This window comes from Protopterus annectens, chromosome 2.part0 (genome assembly GCF_019279795.1).
Source record: "Protopterus annectens isolate FY-2018-M chromosome 2.part0, PAN1.0, whole genome shotgun sequence".
In the NCBI taxonomy this organism is placed as follows: domain Eukaryota; kingdom Metazoa; phylum Chordata; order Ceratodontiformes; family Protopteridae; genus Protopterus; species Protopterus annectens.
Window position 1 is genome coordinate 1,772,068,093 of NC_056728.1, and position 17,500 is coordinate 1,772,085,592.

The 17,500-nt window shown below is 43.0% G+C and overlaps 1 protein-coding gene across 2 annotated transcripts in view; it reads right to left on the bottom strand.

Annotated features, from left to right (window-relative positions):
* The window catches only part of LOC122793619 (ATP-dependent RNA helicase DDX19B-like), a 622,575-nt gene that overhangs the window by 533,527 nt on the left and 71,548 nt on the right, over positions 1 to 17,500 (bottom strand). The gene's annotated exons all lie outside the window — the stretch shown is intronic.

Genomic DNA, 17,500 nt, shown 5'->3' on the forward strand with positions numbered 1-17,500 from the left:
AGCACCAAGGTGGCAAAAAATCACCTCTCCAAACTAACTACACAACCTTTCTCTTCTTTCTATACCTGATAAATTCCAAACATCACATTTTTAGTTAGTTTGTTTACCAGAGTAGCACATTGATCCCAATAGTCCACTTGCAGGAACAGCCCGGTTGAAGAAATTCACAAAAAAAAAAAAAAAAAAAATAGAATAAACTCAGAGAGAGTAATCACAGAAGGTAGACATTTCCATGGACAACTGATACAATACGAAAATATTGTTGGCAGAAAAACAAATGTGAATTAATATTAGTAGCATATGACAGGGGAGCAAGCAGCAAGTGAGAACAGAGGGTCAAAGTAGGAGTGATGAAAATGAGAAGGAAGTTGAGTTGTGTTCCCAGTGAAAAATCACTTGCAGTCAGATTTTTGATGGTCTTTTGAGTTGAGCTCTGAACGTGGGGAAAGAGACTTCTTTAAAGTAGGGTGGGGGGATTGCCAGAGTTTGGGTGCAATAATGGAGACTGAATGGTCTATACACTGCAGTTTGGGGTGTCTGGACTCAGGAAGGGAATTATTTGGGAGAGATTGGGGAGGTTGTAAGGGGTGGTTTTATTATGGAGTTTGACTGCAAGAGGTGTGAAGGTATCTGTTTGAAAAGAAGGCACCCTAAGAGCATTTCAACTCTGTAGGAGACTAGTAGTCATTTGGCTATGCATAAGGTGATGCAATGGCATTTTGGGGGGGGGTGTCTGGAAATGAATAAAAGACCATTTTCAATGGACTGTAGCATGAAGAAGTTTATTAAAAAAGAAAAGAAAGGCTGTGGCTATTTTAGGGAGCCCATATTAAAGTTCAGCAAGGTGGACTCCTTTGCTTATTGCACCTCTTGCTGGTCTGGAGAGAAAGGGAGATATTATCTAGGATCAGAATAAGAGAGAAAAGATAATTTTCCTACCATTTTCAGTGTGACTTCGGAAGTTAAGTGACTGGTCTAGCCATAAGTACTTAAGAATGAGGTTGTTTTATGCAGACAAAACTCTGTACCAGAAAAACATATCGCCTGCATAACCTAGCCAAGCAAACCATAAGCAGCCATAAAACCAACAACTTGCTCTGCTAGGAAAACCCAAACATTCCTAACACAAAGTAAATATTCTCCAGATGGGAAGTCCACTGATTCCACCTCCTCATGTATCACCATCCAGACCTCTCAAGGCCAACTCTCAACCTCCGACTCTCAAATTTAGCCACCTCCCTACTACTGCAACCTCTACCTCTCCCCCCAAACTTACCCAGCCATCCTCCTTTTATTCCTCTCTTCTACTTTAAGAAAATTGCACACAATTAACTTGTTTCTCTACTACAAAACATACAACTGGATGCACCCTCTCATGCAAACAATCTACTCCATTGGTTTACATCACTCTACAAAGACTTCTTGCTACACCTCTTCTACACATTAACAGGATCTGCTTAACTTAAATACAATGCCAGACGTACAAAACACTGCTCTTGTTAAACCCCTTCCCAAACAGCTTCAGCCAAACAATGCATCACACTTCCACCCTATCTCCACCCCCCTATATTTGGAAAAATACTTGTAAAACTAAATCTACAGCCAACTGTTCACTTATATCCAACAGTATCACCTCCTCACTCAAATCACATGGTGTTTGGGCTGGCAGGAGCACAATGACAGTACCATGCTCACTTACTTACATATGATACCCTTTTCAACATGGGTAAAAAAAACATTTCAGGAGCTTTCTTCATTGACCGTACCAATGCTTTTGATCATAGAGATCACCTCTTGCTTCTTCACTCTCTAAGAAATCAGGGTTAGCCCCAACAAGTTTTAAATAGGTATTTCAGTGTTAAAATATGCTCATCCCTATCACTTCCAGCACCCTTGATCAGAAGAGTGCCCGAAGGATCCATACTTGCCCCAGTGTTTTCAATCTTTAAACAAACCACCATCTGATCTCCTCAATCTATTACTCTTTATGCAGAGGAGTTATTTTTCGATGTAGTCCTTCACCCACCTTCAGTCTGAAATACACTCCCTTAATTCTTGCCTCAGCAGCCATAATCTACTTCTAAACCCTTCCAAAACAAAAGTATGATATTTGGAACTTCTCAAAAGCTGCAGAAAGATCCTACAAATATCAACAATTACCCAACAGAAACAACCACGTCTTTAAATACTTTGGTTTATAGCTAGACCAGTTATTTAACTTCCAAAGCCACAGTGAAAACATCACTTCTCCTTTATTCTGGTTATGACAAATATCATCCCGCTCTCTTCAGACCAGCAATGGGCAAAGGAGTCGTCCTTGTTCAACTTGAATATGGGCTCCCCATCATAGCGGTGGTAATAACAATAACAATAATAAAACTCATAGGTAGGTACTAGGCTATTGGCCCTAGGGCCTATATAAGCCTAGACAAAAAGGTACCCTGGCTTTTGCCACCCAAGAAAATTATTTTCCTGTGCCCCTGTTGAGCAGAGTTACAGAAGTGATCCCCAGGGTGAATTTCCTATCTCCCATCCAATCATCAAGATTTGTCTTGAATGAGGAGCTTTGTTTGATATAGATAGGTAGTTTATTCCAGAGTATGGGAAGTCTCTGGGACAGGAATCTATCCCTCCAGCATGTTCTGTTTATTGTGGTGACAAGGTTTAGGTCCCTAGAGCGTGTAGCTTGGGGGGATTGGGATTTCTTAAAGTAGAGCATGTCCAACAGCTCTGGGTTTGACATGGCTTTGTATGTTAGGCAGAGATAGCCTCAGAGTAGGCGATATGCGACAGAGTCAAGCTGGAGTTTGAGACTGTCTGCATAGGGCACCTGTTTGAGGCCGGTAATCCTCTTTGTGAAGTATTTCTGCGGCCTTTCTAGTTAGTGTGGATGTCTTGTGAGGTACATACCAAAAGGGGCATTGTACTCTATAATGGGTCTAATGAGTGACAAGTAGAGGGAACAATGACCTCTTTTTTCCTGAATGACAAACATTTTGTGATGATGTGTGCCACGTAGAAGAATTTCCTCACTATTGTGGCGATGTGATTATCAAAGGAGAGACTACTGTCCACCTGTGTGCCAAGGTCTCTTATCACACTTTCGGTGTTAGACTACTGCCTATGTGGTAGTCATGGGCACAGAGTTTTTATCAAAAGGGATGACGATGCACATTCTGGCACTGAGCTTGAGGCCACGGCTTTGACACCAGGCATTTGTCTCAGTGAAGCCCTTTTGTAGGATTGTCCACATAGTTAGGGGTTTCGATTATGGCTCCTACTTTGCAGTCATCTGCGAACTTCATTAGCCAAAGACCTTCTGTGTTAGCCTGTAATTCAGAGAAGTAGATACCAAACAGGAGACCACCCAATAATGAACCCTGTGGTACTCCACTTGTCACTGGTATGAAGTTGGATTTGGAGTCTGCTGCTTTCAGTGTGGGTTCTGTCAGTGAGCCAGTTGGCAACCCATCTTGTGACATAGGGACTTATACCCAGTTTAGTGCGTTTATCTATAATTCCAGATTGGGGGATGATGTTGAAAGCCTTGGCGAGATCTAGACAGGCTGTGTAAACCACCTTACCCTCGTCTATGGCTTTGGTGACCGCTTCATAGAAATCCATCAAGTTTAAGAGACAGGATCTGCTTTTTACAAACCCGAATTGGGTGGGGTCCAGAGTTTGGAGATTACCAATGTCTTTGTAAGTTCCATGAAGATACATTATATAGCCTTGCAGACCAGGCTTGTCAGGCTAATGGGGCGGTAGTTCCCAGAGTCCGTGGTGGCTCCCCCTTTGTGGAGTGGGATAAGATTCACTGTGCACCATTCAGTGGGCACAAAGCCTGGAGGTGAGGCTATGATTGAATATGGTACTTAGGTGGGGTGCCAGTTCGTTCTGTAGTTCGTGTAGAATGCGGCCTGGGATGTTATCAGGTGCCATGGATGCTGTGTTCTTGGCTTTGGAGAGTGTGTTTTAATTTTACCTGTGCAGCTGTGATTACAGGAACTTTGCATTCTTCCAGTATAGAGATGGCCCCTTTAGGGGGTGACGGGGGGGGGGGGGGGTACAGTTAGCACTGAACCTATCTGCCAGGATGTTGGCAATATCAGTTGGTTCTGTATATTTAGTGCCATTGTGCTGCAACTCAGAGCAGATCTGAGTATTGCCATTGAGATTCTTGACATACCTATAGAATGCTTTGTGGCCGTCTTTAAAATCAGTGGCGATTGTTTTCGTAATTAGCTTTGGAGGATTTTATAAGAGATCTCCACTTTTTACTGAGGCTGACCAGGGAGTTCCTCCAATCATGGGATTTTACTCTTTTTTTGCAACAGTTTCTTTCTTCTGTTGTAGAGTTTGTTTATGGCAGGGGACCACCAGATCGGCTTCTTTTTTTGGAGGATAGCATCTTGGTTCTGTTAGGGATTGCACGATCCATGCACTCGTGTAAGTGCTTATAAAGTGCATTTGTGTAGGATTCAGCAGTTGTACCTCTATTGCCCATCTGCATGGGTGTCGTGAAGTTTGCCACTTCTGTCTTAAAAAGCGTGAAGTTGGCTTTGGAGAAATTTTTTACGGTGGTTTCCCTAATGGGTGGTGGGGGTGGGATGTGGTTGCCTAGGGTGATTAGCATGTGGTCGGATCTGATCAAAGAGGAATTTACCTCTGGTGTGGAACACCGGTTGTCCATGCTGGTAATGACCAGGTCTAGGATATTGCTGCCCCTGGTGATCCAAGGCACTGGAGTTTATGAATTCCAGAAAACATTGAGCAAAAAAGATTTGGTACACGAGTAGTTTTCCCAGTTAATGGTGGGGTAGTTGAAATCGCCTATTATCAGGATGTTAGGTTTTACCCCAATATTTTCCAGTGCATTAAGAAATGAGGAGTGGGAATCCTGGGGCATGGTGGGGGATCTGTAGCAAGCTACAATTTGGATTGCGGGCTTCCCAGAGTTAGTTGCACTTGGATAATCTAGGATGCATTATGCTGAGCAACTAGCCTTGAGTTGTGGATATCCTTAATGAATATGGACATGCCTACGCCTTTAGTGTTTCAGTCCAGGTTAGGTGGCCGAAAAGTGTGGTATGAATTACAGCCTGGTAATGCAGGGGTGCTCTCTGGAGCCTTGAACCAGGTCTCTGTCATTGCACAGCTGTCAATGTTCTCCATCATCTACTCCATAGGCCACTGAAATAATGTGCATCCAGAAAGGGGAAAAAAAGAAAAGGGGGAGGAGGGAGGGAGCGAATACTGCAACAGTGGAAAGAACATCTACTGTTATGGTAAAATTATACATTACTGTACTATGTCCTTCCACATCACTGTTGCAGTATCCTTCACTAAACTGAGAGTAGCACAACTCAAGAGGAAAGTTGGGAGGGGGAAGACCCGGATGAATTATCCAGAATACCATGCAGGATAGCACTGGCAAAGCCAGCCTTTGCCCTGGAAACAATATTCAGTTTGTAATGCATAGTGAAAGTATGGACAGAGGACCAAGCAGCAGCCTGAAAAATGGATTAGATATCCAATCCTTTGGAAAAAGCACTAGAAGAAGCCACAGCCCTGGTAGAATGAGCTTTTTCCAATGAAAACAGTAACAAACTGAAATGGCCTTAGACAGCCAGGATGAATGGTTTGCTTAGAAACAGTCAAACCTAAAACCTTAGGATGAAAAGCAACAAAAAGTTGATCAAATTTACAAATGTTTTTATTCTTAATACTCAAGTTGGTTATACAAATCCGAAATGTGAAGAACCTTCTCACTAGCAGACTGCAGAGAAGGGGAAAAAAAAAAGTGGGCAAATGAATAGACTGATTAAGAGACAACTCATGGATCAACACAAAGAGATACCCTGTCCCTGTAGAAAACTAAAAAAAAAAAAAGGAGGTACAGCCAGAAGGGCTTGAAACTCCGACACCCTTCTAGCTGAAGTGAGGGCCAAAAAGAAGTCTTACAAGTACAATGCTTTAGGGAGGCTGAATCTGCAGGCTCAAAAGGAGCTCGAGTCAATTTTTCAAGAAAAAAAAAATTAAGGTCCCAGGAAGGAGGAACAGATTTCCTGGGGGCCTAATATGAAGGATGCCTTTAAAAAATGTTCACCTCAAACCTAGAAGCCAACGGAGGAGTCAAAGGCCAACCAGCAGAAATAGCTGAAAGGTGGGCTTTAACTGAAGAATATGCCAACCTAGCATTGAGCAATTCGCACAAATAAGACAGCCAAAGGAACTTCCACAGAAAGTGGATCCATGTTACAAGTAAGGCACCAAACAGAAAATCTCTTCCATTTGGACAAAAGATTTCCTTGTAGTGGGTTTACTGGCTTCCTGCAGAACTAAAGCACATTCTCAGAAAAAAAGGTGTGCAAAAGAGATGAAAACCCCATCACCCGCAGTATCAGTTGAAGAGTTGAAAAGTGAGATGGATTAGAGACCCCTTGTCTTGTGCAAGTAGGTCCACCCTGAGAGACAACTTATGGCGAATGCCCTTGGTTAAATGCAGAACAAGGAACCAATGCTGTCGGGGCCAAAAGGGGGTCACCAACAAGATTTTGGGAGAGTCTTGTTCTATCTTGAACAGGACACTCAGTATGAAAGGAAGGTGAGGAAAGGCATAAAGAAACATCTCCTTCCAGAAAAAAAAGAGGCGCATCCACCTTCCAAGCCAGACAGCATGGTACTCTAGTTCAAGAGAGAGGAAGCTGTCTGTTTAAAGGGAAAGCAAAGAGATCTACTGGAGGAGTACCCCACTGGTGGACAACGTCCAGAAACATCTCTGTGAATCATCCACTCGGGAGTCTGTTAATGGACCTGCTCAAAAAGAGTCTGCCAGTATGTTCTCCTCCAAGAGAATATAAACTACCAGAAGAGTGACCTGATACTAGACAGTTGGATCCAAACCTGAACAGCTAGTCTTCTTAGGAAGCAAGATGATGTCATCCCCCCTACCCAACCCTTGCGTGTTGATGTACCATACTACTGTGGCATGATCTGTAAAGATCTTGAGAGGACCTGGGAGAAACAGAGAATGGAAGGCCTATAGAGAAATGGAGTACTCATCTCCTTGAGATTCATATGGTCTTCCCTCTGACAAACTGACCAAAGGCCCGGAATCTTCAGGGGGCCGAAAGAAGTATCCCACCCCATGTCTGAGGCATCTGGAAACAGCTCCCGAGAGGGGAGTGGTAGTTGAAAAGGAAGACATGAACTGAGAGAGAGCTGGTGGATCCACCACTGAAGCTCTAGCTTAATGCATGGAAGAGGAGAACCCTGAAAATACAGAGGATGAGAATGCTGAAGCTTAATTGTCTTAAGAAACCACTGAAGCTTCCTCATATGGAGACTGGCTAGAAGAAGCTTTGGGAGAGTGGAGGCCATGTAACCCAGGGCACTGAGATATGTCCTGATAGAAACAGACCAGAGGAAGAAGAAACTGAAAATAAGCAATTAAGAGTCTAAGCCTTGGGAGGCGGCAGGCATGCCTGCATAGGGATGGTCTGGATCCTGCAGCCTAGAAAAAACATGATACCGAGAAGAAATGAGGAAGGACTTTTAGAAATTCACAGTAAATTTTGGACTTTGCAAGAGGAAAATATCATAATGAAGGTGGTGAAGCAGAGCCCCAGGAGAGGAAGCCTAAATGAGCAGGTCATCCAGGTAGGGAAAATCTGAATACCCCTAATCCTGCAAAAAACAATCAGAGGAGCGAAGCATTTGCTGAAGACCCTTGGGGCAGTAGAAGGGCCAAAGAGCAATGCAGAGAACTGAAATTGCAAGGAAGAAACACAGAAATGCAAAAACTTCCTGAAAAGGGAACAAGTATGTGAAGATGGGCATCTTGAGATCCAGAGACACTAAAGCCTGAGAAAGAAGAGGAGGAAACCGGGTCTGGAGAGATAAAATTCGAAAAGGCAAAACTTTTAGAACGGTGTTGAGCTGTGAAAGATCTAGGATGGGTCTCCACATGCCTTCTTTCTTGGAGATCAAAAACATCCTTGAACAGAACTCGTTAACCCTTTGAGAAGCAGACACTGCTTGAATAATGCCCCGAGACAACAGACTCCGGAGATCTAGAAAAAAATGGCAGTTGTTCCTGAGAAGGCTGAGGAATGCCCAGAATGGGAAGAAGGAATTTCCACACCTTGAAGTGCCCCTGACTAATGACCGACAGAACACAAAAATCCTGAATGTTCCTTAACCAACTGCGAAGGGACATGGAAAGACGAAGTACTAAAGGAACCCAACATAAAAGGAAGGGAAGAAGATAGAACCTGGTGCGTCTGGAATTTAGAAGGATAATTCCTCTGAAATGTAGGAACTGGGGAATCAAAAAATGTGTCTCACTTCCTGCATGGCCTTATACCTCTCTTGGAGACTTAAAAGCTCAGCAACAGCAGACTCAGAAATTTTTATTGTCAAAAGGAGCATCCATCAATTTAGCCTTACTATCATCAGGCAAGAGCTGAAGGCGATGCCAGGAATAACGCCTCAAGACACAGCCAAAGGCAGCACCTCTAGAAGAAGCATTGGCTGCATCATAATGGCAGGCCACCTGAGAAGACCCCAACAAAGAACAGGGCAAAGCCTTCCCTTCAGAGTCTGGAAGATCTGAAATAATCTGAAAAGTCTGACAAAGAAGGGCTAAAACATACCTGGTCATACAGGTCTGGTAATTTACAGCCCAAAAGGCCAGAGCAGCACCAGTGCACACCTCTTTGCCCAATCCCTCAATGGCCTTGCTAGAAGGAAGCAGTTTAGCAGACGGCAAACGCTTGGAAAGCTCATCAGAAATAACAGAGGGGTCAACTGGGGGGGCACTTGTAAAGAAATTTACAATCATCGGGCACCTTATAAAACCCATCAGACTTCTTAGGAGCAAGGGGCTTTTTTGCCCTTCTCATGGATGGCTAACCCACAGGGTGGGACGATTCCACCCACTGTACCTTGAGCCAACAATTTAAGACAATGGTTCTCTAGGTAAACAGCTAAACAGGAGAGAGACTACTATGCAGAGTTTTATGGATAAACACCTGACAAATAGGACAAGCTGTATGGTCGTGAGAAGCACCTAAGCAAAACATATACTGCTCATGAAGTGCCTTCTGGGGAGTCTGTCTCCCACACTGGCATTTCCCCTTTCTTAATGAAATGTAATCTAAAAATCTGAAAAAGGTTTGGTAACCAGCAGACAAAAGAGTGGTCAGACAGACCATCACTGATGGCTTTTGGTTTGGTGGCAAAGAGGTTCTGAACTTTGGACGTCCATTCGTCATCTTTATGCCCTATGCTGTAAGCAGGGAGCATACACGTGACTTAAAATATCCCAATAACAACCTAGGGCTTTGGTATTCTGGCCAGATGTCAAGCTGCCCTTGGCAGGGGATCCCTTTAGTGAGGAACACTTTCAGTGATATGGAAGGACATCTAAAGGGACTAAACAATTTACCTGCTTGTATCCTATCAATTATCCATTAACAAGAGCTTCCAGTTTCTCAGCTTTTGTATTACCTTTTGTTTAATCTCTTCCCACGTATCCTTAGCTGCCATAACAGACTCCTTTCTAACCCATACTCCTAAATACTTCAATATTATCATATCCCTATAAATATGGATATTGCTGAACCAACTCATGTGTGGGTACATATTTTACAGCTATAGCCTTTGTTTCATCTTATCCCTAAAAGACTTGAAAACTGCCTTAGAATGTTCCACAACACAGATGTCATTTTCTGGAATTATCTGATCCAACATATCATCTGCAAACAATGACAACTTTTCTTGATTTTCATACCAATTATATCCTTGAATTTCTGACTCTCTTATTTTCCTTGCCAAGGGTTCTAAGCATAATGCAAACAAATGGGGAAAAAAAAAAAAAAAAAAAAAAAAAAAGACACCCCCTGCTGGGTTCCTCTGCTCAGATACAATTTATCAGACAGGAACATGCCTCTCAACTATCAAATTTCTCGGTATTTACCAGTTTTGAGGGCAAAATAACGGGGTGCCACGAATTTGAGTGGCCCTTCAATTCCCTTTAGGCTGACTTCATCATGCCAGCATATCCCGCAACTTCATCAACGTGCAGGGCAAAATCAGCTTTGTGAGGCAGTGCCTGACTGCCAGTCAGATTCAAACTAGATGGGAGATTTAAAAGTTCAGACAGTTTACAGCTGGCAGTATGCAAGGGTGTACAATGTGTACTGGAGATTGTGGCAACTTCTCTGAACCCGCAGATCTGTTTTAGAGGCTCACGACACCAGCTGTTGTGGATGGAAATAACAAATGGTAATACAAATTTAATTCTTTGGAATTTGCAGTTTCTGCACTGTAGAGTGTTACATGCCGTTTTTTCAATTTTTCTATGATTATTTTTGTTTAAACATCAGTTTATTAAAGATTAAGACATTCAACAGTGCCTGACATACCCATATTCAAGTTATAACGTTATTCTAACATACTGCACAGTAACAAAAAAAAAAGTAATTGTATTCTGTCAAGTCAATATTTCTTCAAGTTCCACTCATCACTGTTTTACTCTGAAATATTAAATGCTCAGACCATTCTGCGTCGACTTCTTTTCAGGGTTTACAGACATTAGCCAATAATAATGCAATCACTGGCCTTACCCACTAATATGCAGTCTTACTGGTGTTAATTCTACTCTTTTTGCCAAACAAATTGGGAGAGTTGTGGATGTAAACAAAAAATGGTAATCCAAATTTAATGCAATAGGTACACATGCACTCCAAGAAAAATCTTGATGATTGGATGGGAGATGGGAAATTCACCCCGGGGATCACTTCTGTGGCTCTGCTCGACAGGGGCACAGGAAAATAATTTTCTTGGGTGGTGAAAGCCAGGGCACCTTTTTGGCTAGGCTTATATAGGCCCTAGGGCCAATAGCCTAGTACCTACATATGAACCTACGAGTTTGGCATAATGGTTAAAGTCTTCACCTTACAGGCACAAAAGTGCAGGGTTTAATTTTAACGTGGAGTTACTGGCTAGGCTTAAATTAGGAGTTATGCATTTACCATAACTTGGTATGTGTTGTCCATTCTCATTCTTCCTCACTCATGGGTTACAGATCCGACACGGATGCATTTTCCAAACTTCAGACCCTAATCTCAAGCTCTTCTCTCTTCCCATAATGCAACACACCACCACTAACTCCTCAGATCAAGTTTGCTGCCTATGTCTACTGATTTATAAAGATGGGACAGAAAAGAAATAATTAGGACTAAAATGTAGGAGCCCAAGGTTCCCATAGTGTTCAGTATCCTTCTACAAATATAAGGCTGGGGTATGGCTGGAAAGGAAGGTGAGGAAGAATGAGAATGGACAACACATATACCAAGTTATCATAAGTACATAACTCCTAAACATGTTGTTGTCCTTCTCATTCTTACTCAGTGATGGGTAGAATCCCCAGCTACATAATTCTTGGGAGGCCTTAAAAGGAAGGATATGCCAGAGCACCGTCAAACCAGAAGGTCCGTTTCTGGAGACGATGCCCGGTTTGTAATGCACCAAAAGAGAAGGAGTATGCAAACAAGTACTGAATGAGAGATATCCAGTAAAAAACTGTGGTAGGAGGGTTGATAAGGTAGTCCTAGAATTTACAAAATGGCTCTAAACCACTTTGTAATGAATCAGGGAAATCCAGTCAGTAGTCTAATTGACCAGGATTATATATAGGACTGCTTAACCCAAGCAGTAGAAGAAAGGAAAATAACAGCTGGTCAGATTTTCTGTAGTGTTGGACCTGGAAAAAAAAAAAAAAAAAAAAAAAAAAAGCATAAAAAAGATGACAAATATTAACCCAACTACTATAAATTGATTCTCATTTTCCACTATAAAAGGAAGTTCGTGTGGAGAAGGCAGATGAAATAGCTATTCATCTGGTAGAGTGGCTTTGGGAGGATGAAGCAACTGCAAATCTTTTAATGAACAAATACTAGAAATACCACTTGTAATCCATTTATGTAGCGTGACTGGACCACAACCTAAGTGAATGGATGGGAGGAAAGAAATAGGGAGCATAGTAGCTGAGAGAGAACCAACGTTCAAGAAAGAACCCCAAATAAATAAGCAAATTATCTATTTGACATTTGTCTACCCAAATAGGCTGACTGGGTGAACAGAACCCGTTTTCATCTGAGGCTCGGGGAGAAAAATCCAAAAGCGGGCTAATATAATATTGCAAGCAATGAAGGTAAAGGCTCAGAGCCTGCTGGCTAATATCACAAATGAGGGAAGTGAGTCCGCACTGTCTTACAATAACTGGAAAAAAACATACCGTCAATTTTTGGCATGGAAATCGGGATGCTAGATGTCCAAAGGGTGATATAAAAAGAGATCCCAACTGGGCTCCAGAATCCATGGAAGATATCCCACATGAGATGAGAGAAAGACAGAGAGACTGACCACTCCAGACGAGTCCAAAAAGTAAAAATGAGGGTGACAAAGCTCCCACAATATGCTGGCTTTGTAGACACTTCAAGATCAATGGTAGATTGGTAGAAGCATAAAGGAAGCCCAGAGGACAAGAGCAAATCCAAGCATCCCCTGGGTGTACCCCCAAAGGGAGAAATAAAAAAGGGCATCTGTTGTATGTGTAATTACAGGGAAAAACAAGAAGGCTGTGATAAGGTTGACCCCAATGGCTAAAAATCAGGTTGTCAACTGAATGAGGAAACACTCATGAGGAATCAGACTAGATCTGCTGAAAATGTCTGCCATAGTGTTCGATTTCCACACTGTGTGTGTGCTGTATTTGGATAGCGATGTACAGAGATCACGCATTGTCACACCTACTTGGCCTCTTTGTATAGGAGGTAGTACTGTATAGGAGGTAGTACTGTATTCCTCCCTGTTTGTTGATATACTAAGATACTGACATATCCATGTACACTGCAACAGACGTCAAAGGGAGGACATCCGGAAAAAGTATGCCAGGTGAAGAGGAACAGCTGTCACCTCTAGGATGTTGCCATGCAACCTAGTTTCCAGGGAAGACTTTGTGCTTTGGAAAAGGTGTGACTTGAACTGTTCCCACTACTCTTGATGGGAAGCATGTGTGGTCATTGTGGCTGGGGGAGGGGGGGTAGAAGAGCAGCCTGCCTAGAAACTGGTTGTCCGACTAGATCTACCAGCAAAAATGACATTAGTAAATTGGTTTTACAAGAGCAGGTAGGGGCTAAAAAGGAATGGTACATAAGCATTTGGAACAGGGAACGCAACACTTGGTTGGGGAGATCTAACAAAGAATGAGAAAACTGTTTTCAGTACTGTGAAACAGGTCACCAGTTTTTGATGGGGACAAGGAAGGGAGTACAACCAGGAAGAGAAAAACCCTGGAGAGTCCCTCCCTTCAGCAGAAAAACCCAACGTAGAGAAAGGCATCTCCCTGGAGCCGGGCCAGGGTGGATTGCTCCAAAGTCCACATCTGAGGCTCACTGGTTCATAGAAGTTCAATAAGCTAATGACCAAAAAGGCTTTTAAAGCTCAGTCAATCATAACAAACCCCTTGCAAGTACTGAAATTTTTGACAAGTGTAAGAAAGGATGTTAGGATATGACATTTGCAAATAGATGCCTGGGAAATGAGCAATTAACATGCTGCCTGTGTCAAATGGAGAGAAGTGCCAAACCAGGATGTGAATTTTCCTAGGTGTAATTAAAAGGGGAGAGTAATTCCACCAAGGCAGAACTTGGAAGTCAGCTCCCAAACTCTGCCCCATTAACAGCTTTTGGCACAGACTCTCCTATCAAGCCATCCATGCCTTCCTGTGAAAGTAGGAGGAAAGGCAAACACTCAACCTCTCAACTTTATAAAGTTAGTTATTTGAGCCAAGAAGGCAGATGGTTAGCAGCACACTTCCTGCTATTTAATCTGAGCTAAATACCTTCATGTTTATGGTCAACAAATGTAAAGAAACTCATTGGGCTCGAGTGATGTCTCGGAACTAAAGGAAGCCTGCTTGTTAGTCTATCACTCTATCAGAAAAAAATGGATCCCAGGAAAGGACCTAGTTGCTCCAGTCCATCAGCTACCCTTCAGAACCTAGAAGCCCTGATCCAATGCTGCAGTTACGCGGCTGTCAGACGTCAGCATTACTTCTTTAACTACACTGTACTGCTCGGAATGTTTATATCGCAGGTGGTTTAACAGCACTGATGTTGTATATACCTTTGAAGATGACCCTGACCCACGCAATATAAAATGTAGAACAAATGATGCATTCTGCCTTTGATTAAAGTTTCATCAACTTTAAAATGTTTCCAAACACCACTATGTTCAACCTTCTTACTTTTACTTCACAAACAGTTGTACCATACAAATTACAGCTCAAAATATTTATATTTCCTGATGAACACTTTTGGTGGCAGCTTCCGTTACTGGAATATAGGTATAATACATTATATTTTTCATTCAAGGCAGAGAAAGTACAGTTGTGCACACTTACCACAAATGTAGATGTTAGAGTGTATTCACTGTTGCAATCATTACACTTGGGTTACCCTGCTGGCAGGCTACCCTCAGTCGGCCTGAATTCCAAAGTCTAGGTCTGGCGTCAGTTGCTGTTGCCTCTTCCCTGACGTCAGTGCGCCAGGGGTATAAAAGATGCAGCCAACGCCATTTTCTTCAGTTTTTCTTGCCCAAGATGTCAGGTGCCCCCAAAAGGGAAGACTGAAAATATGCCAATAAAACATGCATGCACCAAAATATATTACACCTTCATCTACAAGCAAATACACCACATAGGTTGTATAGATTAGAGAAGTGCAGCCAAGTTCCAGTAAAAAGAGATGGGGGATGGTGGGTAACCTGGACTGCAACAGTGAATACACTCCAACATCTACATTTATGGTAAGTGTACACAACCGTACTATGTTCTTTGTGTTTCACTGTTGCAGTCATTACACTTGGGTTGAATCCCAAAGCTATGGTTGGGAGGCTGGAGCTAAATAGCATTAGGAGCGGCTACGAGGCCCTGCGGAACTGCAGTGGCAAAGCCTGCCGTGGACAGAGTATAGTGGTAAATTATAGTGCTTTGTAAAGGTGTGCACTGAACTCCAGGTAGCAGCCTCTAAAATGTCTTTGGTTGGTACTCCTCTGAGGAAGGCTGCTGAAGTGGCTGCTGCTCTGGTTGAATGTGGCCTAATGCCCTTAGGCACTGGCTTGCCATGTTGTGAATAGCAGAAACGAATGCAGTGGCCTATCCACTTTGAAATAGTCTGCTTTGACATAGCCTTTCCTTGTGATCCTACAGCATATGCCACTAGTAGTTGCTCAGCCTTTCTGAAAGCTTTGGTCCTGTTCAAGTAGAAACGTAGCTGTCTGTGCATGTCCAAAGAATGCAGAATTCTCTCCCCCTTATTCTGTGGGTTTGGATAAAAAGTAGGCAGATGACTAGTTTGGTTAAGGGTCACACTGGACACTACCTTAGGCATAAATGTTGGGTTTGTCCTCTGAGAAACCCTGTCTGGATAAAAAATGATAAAAGGTTCCACAGCCATGGCTGCCTGTAGCTCCGAGACTCATCTTGCAGAGGTTATTGCTAGGAGCAGAGCTGTTTTCCAAGATAAAAACTTTATATCGGCTGACTCAAAAGGGGGCAGAGTGAGTATTTCCAAAACATAACTGAGGTCCCATACGGGTATTCGTGATCTCCTTGGAGGCCTTAAGTTTTTGGCTCCTCTGAGGTATTGCCTTAAAGGAGGAGAAAAGATTGGTGGCTCTGTATTGTAATGAGCCGAAATGGCAGAGGCATGAATTTTAAATTGATGAAAAGGATAGGCCTTTGTCCAGCATCTGTTATGTATTGCAAAATCTGAGGAATATTTGGTACTGCTGTGTCAATTCCTTGTGCCTGGTTCCAGGCACAGAATCTCTTCCATTTTCCAGCAGAAGATTTTCTAGTACTAGGCCTCCTGGCCTCCAAAATGACATCCATCACCGCTTTAGTGAGAAGTGTGTTTTATATGACTACATTATCTGCCACGCTGCCAGATTTAAGGTCTTGAGTTGGCTGCGCAGGATCTGATGATTTTGTTGGGACAGTAGGCAAGGTATTGGAGGTAAGGTCCAGGCTGGGCATTGAGACAAGTTCCTTAGGATTGGATACCAGTACTGGCGGGGCCAGTCTGGGGCAATCAGTATAATTTTGGCTTCTCTTGTCTGACCTTTAGGAGTACCTTGGGAAGAAGAGGCAGTGGAGGAAAGGCATATACCGTTAAGCTTTTCCAGCTGAAAGATAGGGCATCCACTTTCCATGCTTGCCTGTGATAAGTCCTTGTGCAGAATCTCTTTAGTTGGCAGTTGTGAGGAGAGGCAAATAGGTCTATGTCCGGGCATCCCCATTTCCTTATCATGTTGAAGACTTGTGGATCCAATTTCCTCTCGTGGGGATCCATTAGGTTTCTGCTTAGTTCGTCTGCCAGAGTATTTATCTTTCCTGGCAGGAATTGTGCCTGCAGATGTACTTGGTAAGTCAATGCTGTGCCCCACAAAGTCATGGCTAGTCTGCAGAGGGGGTAAGAATGAGTGCTTCCCTGCTTGTTTATATACCACATGACCATGGTATTGTCTGTCTTTATCAGTAGTTGTCCCGGATGAAGTAGGTCCTTGAGGGCTGTCAGTGCATTCTGAACAGCTAGAATCTCTTTTTGATTGATATGCAGATGCATTTGGTTGGCGGACCATGTGCCTTGAATAAATCTTCCTGCCATGTGTGCCCCCCCAGGCATAATCTGTTGCATCCGTTGTCAATGTCTGCTTGGCTGGGAGTAAGGTGAATGGCTGTCCCTCGTTCTGGTCACAGGCCTTCGCCCACCATCGAAACTCCTGCTGCACGCAGGGGAATGAGAGTAATTATTGTTTCCAAGCTGTGGCAATGTTGCGTCCAAACACTTTTTAGGTACCATTGAAGTTTCCTCATATGCAGTCTTGCATATGGAATTAGTAGAATGCAGGATGCCATGAAGCCCAAAGTCTGCAGAATTTTTCTTGTAGATAACTGGGCCTTTGTTGCCAACAGTTTGAAATAGGTAGTCAGTTGCCTTTGCTTGTCTGGCATGAGATAAGCCATCTGGGCAGTTGTATTTAAGCTTGCACCCAGGAAGATTATCTCTTGAGAAGGTACTAGTTTTGACTTCTGTTAGTTGACTATGTACCCTAGGCATGGTAGTAATCTCTTTAAAACACGCCGGATGCTGTAGTAGAATGTCCTTGTTCTCTGCTTGTATGAGACAGTCATCCAAGTAAGGATATATTTGTATTCCTCTGTCTGCAGAATGCAATTACTGGGGCCAGGCACTTTGTGAAGACCCTGGGCGCAGTAGATAAGCCAAAGGGCAGTGCAGAGAATTGGTAGTGCACTGAGCCAGCTTTGAATCTGAAGTATCTTCTGCATGTTTGTTTGATTGGGACATGCAGGTATGCCTCTTTTAGGTCTAAAGTCACAAGCCAAGCCTTCTTGCCCAGCATGGGC